Source organism: Aptenodytes forsteri, unplaced genomic scaffold (assembly GCF_000699145.1).
Source record: "Aptenodytes forsteri isolate BGI_AS27 unplaced genomic scaffold, ASM69914v1 Scaffold45, whole genome shotgun sequence".
Lineage (NCBI taxonomy): Eukaryota > Metazoa > Chordata > Aves > Sphenisciformes > Spheniscidae > Aptenodytes > Aptenodytes forsteri.
The window spans coordinates 2,176,820-2,181,901 of NW_008794458.1; the positions used below are offsets into that span (position 1 = coordinate 2,176,820).

Here is a 5,082-nt window from a genome sequence, read left to right on the forward strand (position 1 = left end):
TCACCACCACTTTTCCTGTCTTTTGATATATGCACACAGATATCGTTCCCTTAGTCTATGGGCCATCCCTACAAAATGTTCGAGTTCATTTAGTCCATGACTTTAGGCTCCATCTGTCATAACAGTCCTTCAGGGAGGAGAGATGATGTGTGTTGTTAGATTGTTGCATGTTGAAGCCAGCTTTGGTTCCATCACTGCTGCACTTGCCTGGTTCTATCGTCGCTGCACTTCGCTCGGTTTCATTAAAGTTCATTCTTCATTAATCTAGGTGATTCTTACTGTGGTGTTGTTGATATGGCATATAGCCACCATAGAAGTAATGATATACAGTATTATATAGCAATTAACATCATACAATTTAATTCATTGGCTTTTCTCACCCGATATCAAATACCCTTGAGGTACACATCTGAATTCCCCATCCTCCCGCATCACCCACCAAGTGCACCCAGGTCATTTAGCAAAAGTCACCTGGTTAGTCAACACTAGGGGATCTGCCAATTGAGCTGGGATGGATAACTCAATTATCATGGCAATCAATATCACTACATTTGTAAGGGTAGATCCTCATCTGTCTTTAAAGTGTAATTGTCATCCTCATACAAACTCACAATTTTATTTATTTTCCAAATATTAGAAAAGCTTATCAACAAAAAAATACTCTTGTAGCAAGTTTACAGCATTACCAAGTCAATCTATTTCCATTTTCCTTTGATGCAAGTAGATAACTACAATTAAAAAAAATGGAAGAAAAATTTGTTATTACAACCAGAGCTGGTAACACAGCCTATATTAAACTGCTTAACACTTCGCATTATAAAATCTTTTTCTCAGTTTCTTGGAACTCTGGGCAAATTTTATCTGTTTATAGTTAGCTTTTCTGGGCAGGACATCTGCCTCAGGCAGAATTAATTTCTTAAAAATGTCATCCATATGAGTTTGGCCATCTGTGACTAGGGAAAAAATGGACTGAATGTGGATGGGGTTTTTTTGTTTTGTTTTGTAATTCTTATGCTCCCTGTGTACAGCTCTAGCATTCCTTTCCATATGCAGGAAAGAATGTTTTTTAAGAGACAGAGATTCTATATGGTGCAGTAAAAAAATGGAACATGTTGGGGCAAAGACATTGCAAATAAGATTGAGAGCAGATGAGCAGTGAGAGCCATCAAGAAGCCAAGGAAAGAAACTGAGACAAAGCATGAAGTGGAATGTGTAGGTGCTGATTACAAACCTGAGACCACATCTGAAGACTGCTATGGGGTCTATCTTGATAGCCTTCAGCAAAATTCACTCCAGTTTGTCAATATCTTTGCTGTACAGGTGGGCCAAAACTGGATGCAGTACTCTAGATATGATCTAATGAGTGCTGAACAGAGGGAGATAATCACTCCTTGTATTGATTGGCCATGGTCCTGTTCATACGGCCCATGGAGCTGTTGGCCATCTTCGCTGGCTGAGGCACCATGCCTCAGGGCCCTTCCCACAGGTCTGCTCCCGGCTTGTCCATCCCAAGCCTATGCCATCACAGGGGCTCCTCTGTCCCAGGATCAGTGCCTGGCACTTGCCCTTATTCAGTTTCACAGGGTCCTTGTCAGCCCATTCCTCCAGCCTGTTCAGGTGTCTGGAGGTAGCCTGACTACCGAAAGCATATCGACTGATCGTTCCCGATTCGCTATCTGAACAATTGGTGAGTGCATGCTCCATTACCTCCTCCAGGTCTCTGATAACAATACTAACCAAGAGAGGTCCCAGCACAGACCCCAGCATTTCTACACTTGCTACCGACCTCCAGGTAGAGTATGACCCATTAACCATGACTTTCTGGGTCTGACTAGCCGACCAGCTTTTCATCGTCTAGACATCCACCCACCTAGATGATAATGCCACAACTTGGATATAAGAATATCATGGGTGACAATGTCAAAAGCCTTGCTAAAGTTGAGGACCCAATGACATCCACTGCTCTCTCCTCATCCCAAATCATAGAAGGCTATCAGATTGGTCAGGCATGATTTACCCTTGGAAAATCCATGCTGCCTCTTCCCAATTACTATCTTCTCCTTCACGTGCCTGGAAATATGTTTTAAGAGGACTCACTCCATGGTTCTTCCCATGGGCTAAAGCGAGCCTGCCAGACCTGTAGTTCCCCAGACTGATCTTTTGGCCTTTTTTTGGACACAGGTGCAACGTTTGCCTCGCTATTGGGTTTCTAATCCCTTACAATTTTATTTTTATTACTCATGCATTTTCAGGGCTTTGCAAGAATCCATTTCTTTCTCTATTTTTTGCCTGGGGGAAAAGAGAGGGGCTGAACACCACAGATACCACTGTCCCATTAAAGGAATGACTAAAATCTCTGTTAATTTTCCTTGATCTATGCATGGTAAATGATCTAGTATGTGAGAGGGCTCCTATGGCTTAGCCAAAGCACTAATCTCAAGGAAATCCCATAAAAGCATTACGAGGCAGAGGAGAAAGCAGACTCTAGAATTCAAAACCTGAGGGAACAATACCAAACCCAGAAGTCATTACCAAATTCTAAAGACCCAGAAGGGCCCAAAGTAGGAGACAGGGAAGATATGGATCTACTAGTCTTGCTAAATAAGAAGAGGATATAAGAGCAAAAGATTTAAAAAGTTTAGGGACACAAAAGTCCAGGTTATTCTTAAAAAGAATTTATATTTTTAAAATAATTTAAAGATGCACATAGATTTCCTCTCAAAGACTCAAAAAGATAACTGACAATGCAATATGAAAGGGAAAACAATAATAGGAAGAAAAAAACCCCAGTGATTCTACGACAAGCAAATGTGTGACTGTGCACACCATAGAGAAAAAAAAAAAAAAAAACTTAAATCTTGTTATGTTAAAAAGGGGAAATTTCTCTTTCTGGAATAGCAGGAAAGGAAATAAAAGTGCTTTGAATAGTGACAACAGGGCGTATTAAGCCTTCTTCCAGTCTCTTTCAGACAGTAGAGATCTATTCTTTTCTTTAACATTTGAGTGTTATAGCTTATTGAAAGATTCTGCAATGCTGATAAGTTTGATAATAGATCCAAAAAAACCTAAATTCCTGGAATCAAAGCTACATAACTTTCACAGTAATTTTTGTTCGAAACATAGCTACAGACAACTGGGGACGCATACCTAGCCATCTATAAAGATGATTTTATGGGTTCTTTTGTTGATCAGTACATTAAGCTGTGCTTATTTAATATATTGACAGAACATTTTTTTTATGTAAGATCATTCACACATTTAGGCATATTGTCAGCACAAAATGAACAAACAATAGAATTTTATTTTATTTGCTGATGGGAACTTAATGTCTGAGAGACACAATGAAAACACCACCAAATTCTGACATGCTGCTTTTTGGTACCCATACAAGAGATTTGGTTGAACAAAATGCAAAGCAAGTGAAGAAAAACAGTCTCCATGCAGGGGAAAAGGGGCTTTGTTTTAAACACAATTCAACTTTCCTTTGTCTCTGGAATCATACTGCCTCCCTAGACAGCACAGAACTTCTTATACCTCCAATGTGACAGGAAAAGAGTTACATGAATTGCCTCTTCCAAACTCCCTGACTTTTACTTTCTCTTTTTAAAGCAAGGTTTTCTAAGCCATTCATAGTTTCACACAGAAGTCACATTCCTCTTGTGTACATCCACAAAAATGGACATATTTCAAAGTGTCATGAGATATTGTGAGATATCTCTTTTCTTGTCAAATGCTTTAATGGTTTAACATGGGTAGCCAAAATATTTCTGCCAGTTAAAAAAAAAAAAGATAATAATAATAAAAAAAAAATCATACCTTTCACCTTTAAATGCTTTGTTTTACAAGAACTGAAGGTTTTCCTGGAAATAATACTGTTTTAGTCATAATATTCTGAGGATAAAGGGAATTTATATAGATATTAGTTAGGAAAAATAACTTATTTTACTGGGCAAACTAACAGAAAAAAGAAAAGAGAAAAAAAGTAACTGAGTTTTAGCACTCAGTCCCATTATTGTATCTGAGAAAGCAGCAAATTTCACAGCATCACAAAATGGTTGAGGTTCGAAGGGCTCTCTGGAGGTCAGCTGGTCCAACCCCCCCTGCTCAAGAAGGGTCACCTAGAACTGGTTGCCCCGGACCATGTCCAGATGGCTTTTGAATATCTCCAAGCTGGGTGACTCCACAGTCTCTCTGGGCAATCTGTGCCAGTGCTCAGTCACTTTCACAGTGAAAAAGTGTTTCCTGATGTTTCAGTGTTTGCCCATTGCCTCTGGTCCTGTCACTGGGCACCACTGAAAAAAGCCTGGCTCTGTCTTCTCTAAACCCTTCAGGTGTGGAGAATAAACTCACTGATGAGTATATAATGAATGAGGCTTCTCATCTCCAGGCCAAACAGTCCCAGCTCTATCAGCCTTTCCTCATAGGAGAGATCCTCTAGTACCCTCACCATCTTCATAACCCTTCACTGAACTCTCTTCAGTATGTCCATGTCTCTACTGTACTGAGAGGCCAGAACTGGACACAGCACTCCAGGTGTGGCCGCACCAATGCCGAGTAGAGGGGAAGGATCATCTCCCTCAACCTGCTGGCAATGCTCCTCCTAATGCAGCCCAGGATACCGTCAGCTTTCTTTGCAGCAAGAACACATTGCTGGCTCATGTACACCAAACCATATACAAGTTGAAGAAGCAGTTCTAGTTTTATCTGTTGGGCAAGTCAACAGATTGACAGAAAAAAACCCACAGCGGTTAACATCTCAGAAACCCGAGTTGATGCTAACAACGAGAGAGGCCATATTATCAAATAAGCCCCTCAGTATTTCTATTGGATATGTAATTTTTAATTTCAAATAGAGATATGAATTGTTGCTTCCATATTCATCTATTGAAATTGTACTGTATGTTTCCCTTCACAATCAGAGCAGAAAGATAAAGGCAAGAGTAATAATACTGTGAAAGTCTATCCTCCCACTGCTAGAAAGAATTGAAGTTAATTAAATTCCGAATTCTGGGTTTAATGCCAATGAAGCATGAGTCATTTCTCTACTTGCTGAATATCTGCAATTAAAAATAAACACCTGAG

At 39.8% G+C, this 5,082-nt stretch overlaps 1 protein-coding gene across 1 annotated transcript in view; it reads right to left on the reverse strand.

Moving 5' to 3' along the window:
• Window positions 1-5,082, reverse strand: part of DOK6 (docking protein 6) — a 185,325-nt gene that overhangs the window by 149,733 nt on the left and 30,510 nt on the right. The gene's annotated exons all lie outside the window — the stretch shown is intronic.